The sequence below is a fragment of the Mustela putorius genome, unplaced genomic scaffold (genome assembly GCF_011764305.1).
Source record: "Mustela putorius furo isolate JIRA1106 unplaced genomic scaffold, ASM1176430v1.1 tig00003845_pilon_pilon_pilon, whole genome shotgun sequence".
NCBI lineage: Eukaryota > Metazoa > Chordata > Mammalia > Carnivora > Mustelidae > Mustela > Mustela putorius.
In genome coordinates, this window is record NW_025421998.1 from 37103065 (window position 1) to 37118375 (window position 15311).

The following is a 15311-nucleotide window of genomic DNA, read 5'->3' on the forward strand; positions in this document are numbered from 1 at the left end:
GCACTGGTCATGGATGCCAAACACTATGATATCCTTTGCATTTTTGTCAAGAAGTTACAGAACAGCGCTGAATATTCTCATATCTCTCTGTTTGAATATTCAGGATGTGTCTTTATGACACAACAATTTTAGCCATGTTTATCCAGTGCTTTTCTTTTTCTCAAAAGGAATACTTTTCTTTTGCTTTACAGTTTACACAATGTTCCTGTCCCCTGTTGCATACAATCCTTACCTCATAGTTAGTGTATATCTGTTCGGGTTGGTCATAAAGCTACCAGTAAGCATGGGGGCTTTTTGGCTCCAGATGGAAGATAATAATTGAGCTCATCCTGGAGCTCAGGGCTAGAGGAGGACAAAGCAGGGCAGCTGAATTTCTGGGGTTTTGCCAATCATAGCATCCTTTGCCGATTGGATTGTGATTGGGAATCTTCCGATTCAGATATGTAACATCATTGTCCAAAGCCTCACAAAATCAAATGTGGTATGAAATTTTTGCTACATCATGCTACAGCATGGCTCTTGTACTAGAGTTAAGGAATAGATACATTTATTGTCTCAAAGAGCCATTCTTGTGGGACCCAGAAAATGGTGGTGGTAAAATTGAGTTATGCCATAGACTCTTCCAAATACTCTATGCAGCCAAGGCTTAGTTACTTCAGTTATAGCCAGTGTGACTGCTCTCTTCAGAGGACTGTAAAAATTAGAGAATCATCAAGAATTTGCAAACATAGCCTCATGGAAATGTCTAACATATGTCAAATATAAATGTTCCTTTCTCTGGTAGGAGAGTGAGAAAGAAGCATATTTTATTGGATTGTTATGACTGCTGAGAGCTTGATCAGATTATGAATGCTTGCCTTCCATTCACTGAATCACAGAATCTCACAACTGGCAGTGGGTACCTTGAGAGCATCTGGTTCAAATAACTTACATTGCAGATGAGAAAACAGAGGTTCCGATATATCAAATTACTTGCCTAGGGTCATACAGCTTGTTTATGGCAGTGTCAACGCTAGAAGCCCAAGTTTTATGATGCCGTAACTAGTTTCTTTCCTGGAAGTCCAGATGGACGTATAACCTGGAATTAGTATCTAGGAGAAAGATGGTAAAGATGTCACCCTAGTCTTGACTGATTGGTAGGGAACCCTAACTGACTGGTAAGGAATCCTGGAGTTTTTGTTGAGCAGGATTTTGGAGCCACATCCAGGCTTACCGTAAACAATCTCCCAAGGTTAAATACAATTTCTATCGTGGAGGAAAAAAAGGAAGAGAGACCAGATGCCACATGTTTCTGATGTAAGAGCACCCAGTTTCCTTATAGTCATTTTCAGATGTGTTTAAAATATATGTGATAATTGTAGGAATTAATTTTATAAAATTTTAATGAGAGGGAACTGCAAGGAATAAGTGTCAACTTAAAATTGGTGATAAAATATTGTCATGTCAACAGGTGGCAGCTATTTGCTCCAGCTTGTGCTGGGAACTATGGGAGCTACAAAGAGAGCAGAGGAAAAATGCTTATTTTCTAGTAACCTGTCCCATAGCAGAATGAACATCATTTAGTCATCCTAATTGTATCATGGTACTTTTCTAGCAACACAGTTCTTTACATTTTCAAATTGTTTCCAATGAATTGTCAAATTATTTTATATAGGGAGGACAAAGGAATATAGGATTGCTTAAATTTTATGGCCCTCTAGATTTTTATGGCATTTGTAGATATTTTAGGGGGAAAAAAGCTTTGAAGGGGAGAAGGGGAAGGGAAGTTTGCTTAAAATATTCAAATGGGAGCTTCTTCAATTAAAAAAAAAAAGCCTAAATGAAACCAATAATTTTATTGTACACATTTTATTTCTCAAAAAATTGCTTTAAAATTCTCTTCATATCTCATGGTTGGTTGCTTAGCAGTCTAAGCTATGGAGTGGCACGATGCCTTTAAAGTTCTCAACATGTATAAATGAGAAGCCAAAGTTCAAATAAAGCCATTCGAACATTATTTGAATCATTTGAAATGTCTGCAAATAATTCTCTGTGCTGCTGATGTCTGTCTGTCATTCAGTGAACAGAGAAAAAGAAAACTCAATTGGATCTACATTTCATTTATATTCCACTGGATGGGAAAACTTCCTACTACCTGAAAAGCATGTCAATACTAAAATATGCCACAGAATGTATTTCACCAGGAGTTATCATCACTGTGATCTTCTCAGTGGCCGGAATGTTACAGGGAATGGAACTACAATCGGTCAGCGTCTCCTCAAGTGGGTGGAGTAGATTCATGTGTCTCAAGATATTGTTCCCAGAATCACTTGGAGTGCTCTTCCTGCTGAAAAGGTTAAGATTAAATTCACTGGATCAGAACCTCTGAAGGTGGCTTCTGGGAATTTAACATACCCCCAGGGGATACATATAACTACTAAAGTCTGAGAACCATTATACTAATGTTTCCTGATATAGTTTGAGAGATCCCAAAGATACTAGCCAGGCTCTTGTCTTCCCTAATAATATGATTAAAAAAAAAAAATATGGCCAGTTTTCTGTGTGTTCTAAAGCCTATAGTTGTGAGGCTGGGCGTCAGTCAACTAACAGAACCAGAGGGTCATATTTTGTTTCCTACCATCGCCTCTTCAGGTGAGCAGAAGCATGCTTTTACCCTGAAGTAAGTTATGAACTAGCAAATAGTCTCTTGTAACACCCATAATCACAGATTGCTCTCTTTTCTTTGAACCCTGGCCACTAAACATTCTTGATATGATAGGTAGATAGGAGATAAATAGATACACAGAAAGATAGATAAACAGATACCTTACATCTACTACCAGTGACAGAACTTATTTTTTGCAACCCAGAAGCTAAACTCATTAGTTTTATTTTGTGAGGGTTCGTTTGAATTGCCCAAGACCTTTTTTCAGAGAGAGAGAGAGAGAGAGAGAAAGAGAGCGAAAGAGCACTTGTGCCTGAAAGGGGGGTGGGCAGAAGAAGAGAGAGAGAGAGAGAGAGAGAGAGAGTCATAAGCAAGCTCCACGCCCAGTACAGAGCCCAACACAGAGCTTATTCTTAAAACCCTGAGATCATGGCCTGAGCCAAAGTCCAGAGTCGCAGGCTCAACAGACTGAGGCACCTCGGCACCCCAAATTGCCCACTGCTTTTAAAGGGAAGCTGTCACACTCTACATATCCTGAATTGTAGGGCTCTTGCTTTTCCTATTTCTTTCTTCATTTTTCTTCTTTTCTGTTACTTCTCTGTTACTGAAGAATATTGTATTGAACCAAGGAAACTACTTTGTAGCAAAGAGAGTGTGTGGTAGGGTTCTTCAGAGAAACAGAACCAAGAGGGTGTGTGTGCACATGTGCATGTGTGTGAGAAATTGATTGATTGATTATAAGGAATTGGCTCACACAATTACGGAGCCTGGCAAGTCCAAAGTACGCAGAGCTAATGTCCTAGTTCAAGAATGAAAGCCAGTAGACTGCTATAGGACACCAGGAAGAGCTTGATGCCCCCCCCTTCTGCCCCCCTCGTTTGAACAACTCCAGGCAAGAAGAAACAGTGTTCCAATTTGAAGACAATCAGGTGGTGGGAGAATTATCTCTTGCTCAGTGAAGGGTCAAAGCTTTTCTTATCAGGCCTTCAACTGATTGGATGAGGCCTACTCACATTAGGAAAGGCAATTTGCTTTACTCAGTCTACTGATTCAAATGTTAATCTCATCCAAAACACCTTACAAACAACACAGAAACAGGTAGAATAATGTTTGACCAATTCTCTGGGTACCCTGTGCCCAGTGAAATTAATGCACAAAAGTAACCATCACATAGAGTGTAGCAGTAGTGTATAACTATAGGATCTACATACACAGAAGCCATCAGCTATGTAGAATGATATATGACCTTTGGATGAAATAGATGAGGCACCAGCTTGAAGATGATGCCTGCAAAGACAGAGTACAACCTTAAATCAGTGATCTTTACGCGGTGCTGTGTTCTCAGTGGACTATCTGGGTACAGAGATGAGTAGTGTTTTCAGGGACCCATGCTTTCTAGCTCTTAAACTTTGGGAATTTTGGTTTAGAAGTACTGGTTCCTATAGGACCAGATGCCGAAAGACCCCTATTAAACTAGGGTATTAAACTCCTATTAAACATGGTTGCCTTTTGGTCACTTCGGACTCCTTATACCAAAAGATCAACAGACTAGGAAAGAAGTCAACTGAAAGATAAATGATCCTATTAATCAGGTATAAGTGGGTCTCCTACTGGGACAAGAAGCCTTACATGGAAGCAAGGAAGAATACATTGACAACCGTATAATCCATTGGAATATATCTCAGTACTACACTGTATGATTTTTATGGCAAACGGATAAGTGCAGGAGTCACAGTATGAAAGGAAACAGTGACAGTGGGCCCAGACCATTTATGAATGAGAGTCTGGGCTCCCTCAACATACAGACTGATGTAATAAATGAAACAACTCTGTTCATATCTGTAATCCAGAGTTCTTAATGCAAATGTCACATATTAAGCAAATGTGGAAGTAGCCATGCCCTAAGTAAGTCTCACATGGTTCATATAGTACTCAGGGTTTTTCTCTAGGCCATTCTGAACTAAGGATTTGCTTAGGTTTGTACAAAAGATGGATTTTGGAGCTATTGCTGGGTTCGATTTATGTGTCCAAAATAGAGCAAGCTCTCTTGCCAGAAGCACTTAGAAATAGGGATATGGTTTGCCTCTTTCCTAGGGGCCAATTTATTGGCTCTTTATCAAAATATATAGGATTATTTTGTAGTTTCAAAAAGGGAGATGGGCAAATCTCACATGTTCGAAGTTTAACAGGTATCTCAAACTGTTTTTCAAATTGACTGCAAACAGAAAAGTCACAAAGCCTTGAGGCAAATGTAAGCTGAATCTCGCTGACTCTTTAAAATACAATACATCCAAATACTGCTATTTTTTAAAATGTCTGGGACAGCTGGAGATATTTCAAGAGGAAAATTGGAAAGATATTTTTTATACCTTTAGGCAAGAGTGAATTATTTCAAGCACCAAGTGGTTCAAAATCCCATTGAGCTCAAGAGGCTGGGCTTTCTTGGATTTCTAGTGGGCACTGCATTTGGCATAATAAACTTCCTCTACTGCTTCATTTCCTCTGCCTCAGATAGCCACATGCCCTCTAACCAGCCCCTGAGACAGACCTCAGTGCTGAATGATGGATAATCGTCATTTTCACCAATTCGCTTTAAGAACTATGTTTCGTTTCCAAGTACTAAAGCAACATGAACGGCTCCCTTAGGAAAACTGTAAAAATACAATCAAAACAGTTTAAATTTCAAAGGTCAAATTCATAATTCTACACTGCAGCCTAGTTTTCTCCCCATAGGCAATGTGGTATTACATACACTATGAAGCACTGCATTCACATGTAAAGATTAGTCATAGGCTGTCAGACCTGCCAAGGACCTTGGAGATTATCCATTTCTATGCCTTTCTTTTACAGATGAGACACAAGGCTCTGGGGAAGTGATACCAGAATGGAGAGGAAAAGAGACATAAAGTTAGATACACAGAGTACTTAAGTTTGCTTGTAGACAAGTTGTGAGCAGCCTACTTAGAATTCTCATACACAGTGATTTTCCCCATCTTTCCTTGTGCTGTACCTCTCTGCCCTCATTCCCACCCCATCATGCCAACCCTCCACCTTTTCTGGCCTCTCTCAGCAAGCTTACATCTCTGTGAAGGCTTAAGGTGTTAAAACAGTGCTTAACATTACCGTCTTTTGCATCAACCTCTTTTACATAAAATGGTTGCGAGCAAAGCCTCTGATGCTGGCTGGACCTGTGACACAGAAACAGGAAGCTGATTATGTCTCCTCTTTATTAATTACCTTGTCTTCTTTTTCCAGGAACAGTACCCTCCTTCTCTTAGGCAGAACTGAGGTCTCATCATTGTTTTCTTATCTAAATGCTAGCATTGCATTGCCTGGGTTTACCTACTCTAACCTGTCCTGTAACACTTTCTGTCCTTTCTAAGGCTTCCTGAGCTTTCAGCCTCTGTTCCAATATCCCATTACCTCTGTTTCTCTACCTCAACAATATTATTTTCTCAGTGACAAAGTTCATGTTTCATTTTTTTAGTTCAGGGAAGTCTTAGACAAAGATCTGGGGTCTTGGGGTAGGAGACTGGGATCTCTTCTCAAATGGAGGCTTGAGGGGTCCCTGGAGACTTGAGACTTCTGTGAAAAAGATCAAATATGAGAGGTCTTTTATACGTATTTTTATAATATTGCAAATGTTAAATGCTTTGAAGCTGTGATTTCACCACAAAAAATAGTTTTCTATCAGGCATTTTACATAAGGCAAATAGTGAGATGTACTGAATAACCAAATAAATAGATGACATATGTTCTTTTTATAATGCAGACTTTGTCACATGCAAAAGAAGCACTGTTTGGCACTGGTATTAGTTTAGTAAAAGAGCTGCTGCAGTGGTCATTGCTATACCAGATCCATTTAGGAGGCATGGACTGAAAAGCCTGTGCTCGAAAGGCACTGCCAACAGGAGGGGATAGTGTGGATAAAAACAGGGGCCTTGGAGACAAAAAATCCCAGGTACCAAACCTAATTGAGCTTTGTCTTGCCTAACCTTACACAAACAGTATAACCTCACTGAACCCGTTTTCTTATCTGCAAAATATTTTAACAAAACCTACCCAATGAGCTTTATATAAGGATTCAGTAAGTATCTCTATGTAATAATGCTGTATGTAAAAAGTTTTGAATTTTACATAGATTTATATTTTATAAAATATATTTTATGTGTAGGCACATATATTAACATCTATATGTTTATGATGTCTATAATATGATTTATAGCCAAGAAATGGTAACTTATTATTGAAATAAGTTTTTAGAGATTCAAGTTAGCATATACAATGGCAGTACTTTGACAATCTTGAAACTATACTACTAAACTTTTAAGGCACATTCCATTCTTTTTTTTCTATCACTATCAGTGCCACATTAAAAACAAACAAACAAACAGCTGTTTTTGCTTTTATTTTCCACATCCTCTATTATGGGTAAACAGTCTGGAAGAGAAGAGCTGAAGCCTAGGAAACTCACAGGCTAGATAATTATGCAGTGAATAACTGAGAATCAACTGAAATCAATATGATTTTTTTAAGTGACATCACAGGTTGAGATCACATCTACCAATCAGATCATAATATCATTCAGTAATGCATTTGATTTCAAGTAAAATTTGAGGGGTGCCTGGGTGGTTCAGTCATTAAGCATGTGCCTTTCGGCCTTTGGCTTAGGTCATGATCCAAGGATCTAGGGATCAAGCCTCACATCAGGCTCCCTCCCCAGTGGGAAGTCTGCTTCTCCCTCTCTCACTCCCTCTGATTGTGTTACCTCTCTCACTGTCTCTTCCTCTGTCAAATAAATAAAAGATTTTTAAAAATTTTTTGAGGAAAAGTCAAGCAGACCGTTTCATTCACTTTATAGGTGAGAAATCTGAGGCTGGATGAGACTGTGATTTGTCCACAGTAAAAGGGCTTGCTAATGCAAGATAATAGCAGGGCATGAACTCAGATATTTTTGTAAACCTTATCTGAGTTAAAACTTTCCTATAGAAAAGTGTACGTACCTTAAGTGTATAGTGCAAAGGTTTTTCATAAACTGGGGTCCCTACTTCCCAGATCAAGAATTAGAATATAACTAGTACCCGGGGGATCTTTTATGCGACTCCCAGTCACTATACCTCAAGGTAATCAAATCCTCACTTCTATCACCACTAATTAGTTTATATTTTTTAAAAAATATTTATTTATATATTTATTTGACAGAGAGAAAGAGAGCACAAGCACAAGTAGGGGGAGCAGCAGGCAGATGGAGAGGGAGAAGCAGGCTTCCCACTGAGCAGGAAGCTTGACGTGGGGCTCCATTCCAGAACCCTGGTATCATGACCTGAGCCAAAGGCAGACACTTAACCAACTGAACCACCCAGGCGCCTATAGATTATACATTTTAAGAATTTATATAGATTGATAAAAGTGTTCTCTTTTATATCTCATTTCTTTAGCTCATCATTATGTTTTTGAGATTCATCCATCTTGTTACATGTACCAGTGGTTTTCTTCGAATTCACTGCTGTATAATATTCCTTTTATAAATATACTGCAATTTATCCATATCTCTATAGAAAACGTCTGTGTTGTTTATAGTTTTTGGTTGCTGTGAACATTATTGTATATCCACTTTGATGTATATAGGTACATCATTTCTGTTGAATATATAATTAGAGGTACAGTTGTTGGCCAATAAGGTATGTATAAAAGAAGCTAGATTTTTTGACTTTGGAATCAATCTCAACCCATAAGTATCCTCAGCATGACTGGACTTTCTTCTGATACATACAGCAACAGAATGACAAGATCTGGGAGTGAGAAAGCTAAGATGGACTAAAAGTCTTTTGGATGCTGTTGGCACTGAGTAGTAATGCACACTGCAAGTGCCATAGAAACAACAGTTAACACAGGTCCTGGAAACCAGTTTCTTATGCCGGTCTATTGCTTATTAGGTGCACCATCTTCAGTACGTCTCAGAGCCTTCAGAGTTGTTGTTCCCTTTGTTCAAATTGGTCATCCATTCCTTTTGTCTTGAGTAATTCCTACCCATCCTTCAGGATTCAACCTAATCTCACTTCTTCAGCACAGCCTTTGCTGATTTCCCCCATCCAGATTCAGTTTGTTGTTACTTTTTTTCTCATAGATACCTGCATTTTCCTTTTTTAAAAAAGTGTATTTATCTTATTTGTAAGTTTCTAAGTGATCATTTTTCTAAATAATTGGTTTTTCTTCTACATGATTAGATGCTAAGTTCTCGAGGGCAGAGTTATCTCTTTCTGGCACATCACATGTATTTGAGGTCCCCAACACCACCCTACCTTTCAGTAATTTGCTAGGAGGACTCACAGGACCAGGAGATATTAGTACTCACAGTTATGACTTGTTAGAGTAAAATGCTACTGAGCATAATCAGCAGAGGGAAAACCAGGCACAAGCTTCCTTGCCTAGTGAATAACATAGGTACAGCTGATTTCCTTAACAAAGTGCTGTCACAATACATGTGAAATGTTACCAACCAGAGAAACTCATTAAATAACAGTGTCCAGGGTTTCTTTTGGAGGTAATGTGAGGACCCGATGCTTAGCACATACCTAAATCCCAGACTTTCAGAAAGAAAGCAAGCGTGCAGTATAAACCACATGGTTTGTAGAAATAGTCAAGGTACAGTGAGCTACTCTTACTAGTTCTGATTGGAAGGAACCATCCCAAAACTCAGGTTCCCAGATATGAGGAAACCAATTCCTCTAAATAAGGATTTAGTTCAGGAATATATCAGGAGATGTTGGTTAAAAAAAATTCAATACTCTTTTGACCTTTCTATAATTGCAGGAATTTCAGAACCTTTAAGTCGTAGAAATCTGCGAGGTAGGGTGGGTAGATCAATATATAATGTGTCCTAAATTCTAAATTCCTTGACCATGGGATACTTTCTTTCCTCTCTTATTTTTAAGTGATGGGTGTTCTGTGAAGAACATGATGACAAATGCTGTTCTAATTCCAGCCCTTTCTCTCAGGCCAGTCACCTTCCCATCTCAGCATTCTGCTAACAAGTCTCAGGATGCAACAGTCCAAAGCACACCTTTCAGGTTTCATAGAACATATTAGAGTTACAGTTGTTTAGCCTATTAATTCTCTTAGTTTCTTCTCAGCCACTTGTAATCATGACCTGTAATACCCCGTAACACACATCAGTGATTCTGAATCACAGATAATGGAAAATTAAAGGGGTTAAGCATATATATTCACTGATAACAAGCCAATTTTTATTCAGCATCCCACCCTCTATGACCCAATATCTGTTTCTTGGCAGAATTTTCCAAAGGTAACTTAGTTTTGCGAAGGTAACTTAATTGAAACTCATTAGTATGTTACTGACCATACAGCACAAATAGTGTAGAACAGATGTAATTAAACCCAGTTCCAGTTGAAAACCTACATTCAGGTCCTTTTCTATTTTCTTCATGGCTTTTGGAGTTGAGACTACTGAGGTGAAGACTGTGTCAAAGAGGTCATAAATAAAGCCACTGCTTTGGATAATTAATATATAGTGCTGTGATACTTTTCAGGTTGAGACTATTAATTTTTGGTGAAATACTATGTATATTCATACAGGAACTCATTTAGAAAAATGGCTTTCATATAAACATTAGAGGAACACCTTATTTTTCTTCTCAGCTTTAAATGAATAATTTTAATACAAGCAAATTAAGTAAAATAAGGCCCAGGCTTCTTCGTAAAACAATAGTTCACTAAGTTTAGCTAGATGTATGCTTAATGAGAAAAACCTTAATTTTTTCATAGGTGGAGAAACTGAGACAATAGTTGTTTATGAAACAATTCAGACTACATATTTAGATTTCCCAGGCACTTCTGAATGTTAGTGGGCATCAAGTCTCAACCATGAGCAATGAATGCAAACTGTGCCCCAAAGACTAACAATTTTTTTTCCCCCAATCCTAAAGATAGGGACCAAGGCTTACATTTTTATAATGAGAATAAAAAAGAACTGCCTCAAAAATGGTATTTGACTGTAATCTCTCTTTTTTTCCACTTGCGGGACCTAATCACTTACCAAAGGCCCCATCTCCCAATACCATCACATTGGAGATTAGGTTTCAACATGTGAATTTGGTGGTGGCATGATGGGAGGGGACACAAATACTCAGTCTATAGCAGGAATGGTCCACAGACTTGGTGCATCAGAATTAATTGGTAGTATTTGTTTTAATGGAGGTATGGAGCCTTATTCCAGATCAGCTTAATCGGAATCATTGGGCATAAGCCCTAGGGATCTACAGTTTTAATATGCTTTACCTATGATTCTTATCACATAAAATTTGAAAATAACCTTTTCAGATGATCACAGATGGACAAGATCATATCCTATTCCCAGGGCCAGGTTAGATGATTTGTAGCCAGGTTTTAAAAGTGGGTATGACTTGAGAGTTAAAACTGAAAGGAAAGGACATTCTAGTTGAAAACAATGTCATGGGTGGACACACAGTCTGTAAACAAAGAAATTAACAAGTTACATTTGTTAAAAATATGTAAAATGTAAGAAATTATATTTGTTAAAAATATGTAAAAATGTAAAAAAACAAATTATATTTATGGAATGCTGAGACGACCAGTTGGTTGGAGACAAGGTAGAATGTAGGGGAGCAGTGAAAACTGAGAAAGTCACAGCAGTCAGACTGTGACTGGTTGTCTTACTGGAAAGCATCCCCTTCCCATAACCCAGAAGATACAGAAGATCCCTTGGCTATAGTTGACATAAACAAATAAGCAAACTTTATAGGTTCAAAGACAGAGATTCTGTTTAGGGGGAGGAAGTGAGTGGAGAGTTTTCTGCAGAGTATGCCTTGCTTTGTTTTGAATTGTCTGTTTACTTATTAATATTCAGCTTTGATCCAGAAATTTAGTAACAAGCTCTGATGATCTAATTTTGTTCCCGGAATTAATAAGTGAGCTTTGTGGATACGTCTGCATTCTAACATCCTCTGATAAAACACTGCTGATCGGCTGCTGTGGCCAATGAAGATAAGCATGCAAAGACTGGGATGTAGTTGTCCTCCCTTTTAGTAATTAACTTTTGAATTTGTTGTGCTTTTTAGGGTCTAAAATAAAATGGTAGGCAGTGAAAGTTTGATCATCAGTCCCACTGAATAGTGCCAATGAACAGTCGATCTTGCTATCCTATTTACTGTTTTTTTTTTAATGTAAACTTCTGATCCTGTCAAACTGTACATTTTTATGCTTTTTCACTCTTGAACTGCTTTAGCTCCAGATTCAGGAATGTTTGCAGATTACTGTTATTGAGTGCCTGGGTTAAATTTTGAATCAGCCATCGAGGTGGGAGGCTCTCTGCTGTGAGAACAATCTTCGCGCAGAGCGACAAGCCCCTGCGGCTGCCACGCTGGAAGCACCCTGTAGCCACAGTCGATGATTTTTCCTTCTCTGGTACTTCTTGCATCAAGCTGTGTCTCCATGGCAGTGCTCCCCACTGCCTCTACTGTTCATGGCACACAAGACTAAACCAGTCTGAGACAAGTTGTTTTTTGTTCAGCTGCCAGCATGAGCACATGTCCTGGGTTGAGTGTGGAAGAATAATTGAGGGTCATGTTGGTACCGAACGTGGCTCCCAGTAGAAGTAATCACCCTTAAGCTCCTCTCAAACTCTCTTGTAAGGAAGTTGTGGTCATGATAGGTTACACTACTGGCCTTTCCAGTACAGGATATTAGATATTCAGCACAGGAACCTTTAGACTCTGGCAACCTAGTATATAAAAATGGCATACTACAGGCTTAAAAAGAGAGACAATTCCTCCATGTTCAAATAATGAGGGCTTGATTTTGGAAGTTTGACCATGAGTGACTGAACTCTAATCCGTTGCAGAGAAGTGGCACTTATCTGATTTGAAGCATAAATAGCAGTATAGGAAATGATTTCAGGTTTAAATTTTGTGGTATCAAATTCAGATTTATCAACAAAATATATAAAACCTCCAGGATGATAAATCTGTGTGAAGCTCAATCAGTAGACCATAGAGAGCACAAATTGAATATCCAAGCCTGAATGCAAAAGTGACTCCACAGCTCCAGCGCTTCAACCCCCCAGCAGAAAAAGTGCGATTGAGCAAGTCGCTCTGCAGCGGGAGTGACCAGGTCCTTTTCATCACTTTCTGGGATTCTTAGGCACTCTTACCGCAGTGCCAGGTTCTTGGGAGCCACTGCCAGCAGGAGTGGAGCCTGGGCCCTGGGCTTCCGTGGCATCCGTGCACAACCTGGGAATGGCCCAGCATGGAGCACACACCAGAGCTCCCGTGGCTTTGTACTTTTTCTGCTTTCCTACCACAGTTTCACTTCAAATTTCAGATGTTGTTTTGACTGAAACAATTGATGAATGATTTGAAGCCATTTTCTTTTCTTTTTTTTTTTTATTTTTTATTTTTTTTTTTAAAGATTTTATTTATTTATTTGTCAGAGATAGAGCGCGAGCGAAAGCGAGCACAGGCAGACAGAGTGGAAGGCAGAGTCAGAGGGAGAAGCAGGCTCCCCGTGGAGCAAGGAGCCCGATGTGGGACTCGATCCCAGGACGCTGGGATCATGACCTGAGCCGAAGGCAGCTGCTTAACCAACTGAGCCACCCAGGCGTCCCTGAAGCCATTTTCAAAAAACACGAAGCAGCTTGTCCTTCTGGTTTAGCACCCAAGCTGTTATTTGTAAAAAACTGCCTTAACCTCCTGGTTCTCTCCATATATTTTCTCTGCTCAGAAGCCACATCAACAGCAGCAATCTCTCTATGTCTCCTAGTATATTTATGTCATATCTCCTGCACCAGGCTGGAACGACTCCATTTCTACCCTCATGACTGAGGGAAGTGTGAGTTTTAAAACAGGCAAAAGCCTCCTCAAGAGAGGGTGTTTTCCTTGGTTCTAGTATGTTTTTGTTCAGTACTGTCCCTACCACATAGGTCTGCTCCTCTTTCCGTATACTAGAAGAAGGCTAAAGTGGCTCAAGGGAAAATCATGCTATTTAAGATCTGGTGAGCAGATAGTAGTTGCATGATTGTGAGCACATCATTAAACTTGGTTGCATTTCAGTTTTCTCCTCTGTGAGACTAGGACTGGGTATGAGAAGGCTCTAATGTGGTGCATGGCACAGAGCAAGCACTCTAGCAATGGCTATTGATGTCCTTATTATTTTTATCTTTACATATTATAGAGCCCCCCCTTTTTTTTTTTTTTAAGAAAAGCTGGGCAGCACCTGGAAGTCACCAAATCCTCATATCCTGCCTCTCATAGATCTATAAAATAAACCATCTTGGGCCAGCTGTGGGGTAGATGGAGTCACTGAACTTGTTCTGGCCCCTGAAGCTGTCCCAGAAATCAGGGTTGGGTTGGAAGAGGTATTGGCCAATTAGCAAACAATCTTCCTCTGTGTTTGGTTGGGTATCTGAATTCCTGGATTCTAATGGTGATATACTGGTAAACCTGATGTTTGGGAGAACAAGTGGTTTGGAGTGATTGCCAATTTTTGTGGTGTAAATATTCCCACAGTGGCTTATGTCAAGCTTTCAACCTGACGTTGCTAAACACAGGATTAGAAAGAGATGAACACCATTGGTTCCTATGAATTGCTACAAACCAAGTCTACGCAATAGTGGTTCTAGACGAGTTCTGTCACCTCCAAGATGTGTTTTCCTCTTGTCCTTTCTATATGACAAAGTTAAGCCAAATGAAAGTTTCCTAATCTGGATAATAAACAAAAAATATATTCTTGGCTCAAAGAAGCTTAGGAAACTGGATTCAACAAAGTAGGTCAGTTAGAGAGGTTTCTTTATAACAGAATGCCTTAGAAACTTTAACTTGACTTTAATATTTATACACAATAATTTATTGTGATTCAGAGGGAGCTATACTATTTACCTTTTCTCGATCATTTTTTGGTGGTATAGCTATTTACAATAACCAGAACTCTCTACTAGATGCCATTCTTGTAGCTCTGAAACCAAAAGGAAGGAAAGAAGAAAAGAGAAAGAAAGAGCCCTTAAAGTTACCACCCTCTTCCTCACTCCCACCTTTTAACTTCATACCTCACTTTTTAAGGTAAGGGAGCTAACCTTTGTTAAGTCCTTAGTCAGGGCTGAGTGTGAAATTCAGCTATGCCAAGGTTCTCTAAAATGAACAACTATCCTAAAAACAGGCATTGTTTCCTTCTATCCAATTTCCAGATTAGAAATTTGAGCCTCCCTCAGGGTCATTTTGTTTGAAATGAAGGAGGCAACTAATACTGCCAATCAGAAAGTGCCTTTCCCAAAGACACTACTTAAAAACAAAATGAAAGCCACGTTATATATTCATAATCACAACTGAGACTGTAGGTGGGGATCTATTTTAGCAATAGTGACACCTTGTGGCTACATCTGCCTCCGCTTAGTAGCCAGAAAGACAGAGAAAGGGATCCTTTCCTAGGCAGGTCACCCACCCCTTGAGAGCAGTGGAACTGTAGCAACAGGAAGAGAGCTCTCAAGAATTTTGTGGATCATCATTTTGTCATTTCAGAAATAACCCAAGATGAAAAGAATCAGAGCTGTCTTTTCTCTTCGTCTCTTTTTTCTTCTGTCCACTTCTTTTCTTTGATTCCTATGATAAACTCAGAAGCAAGTCAATTTGTGTTTAAG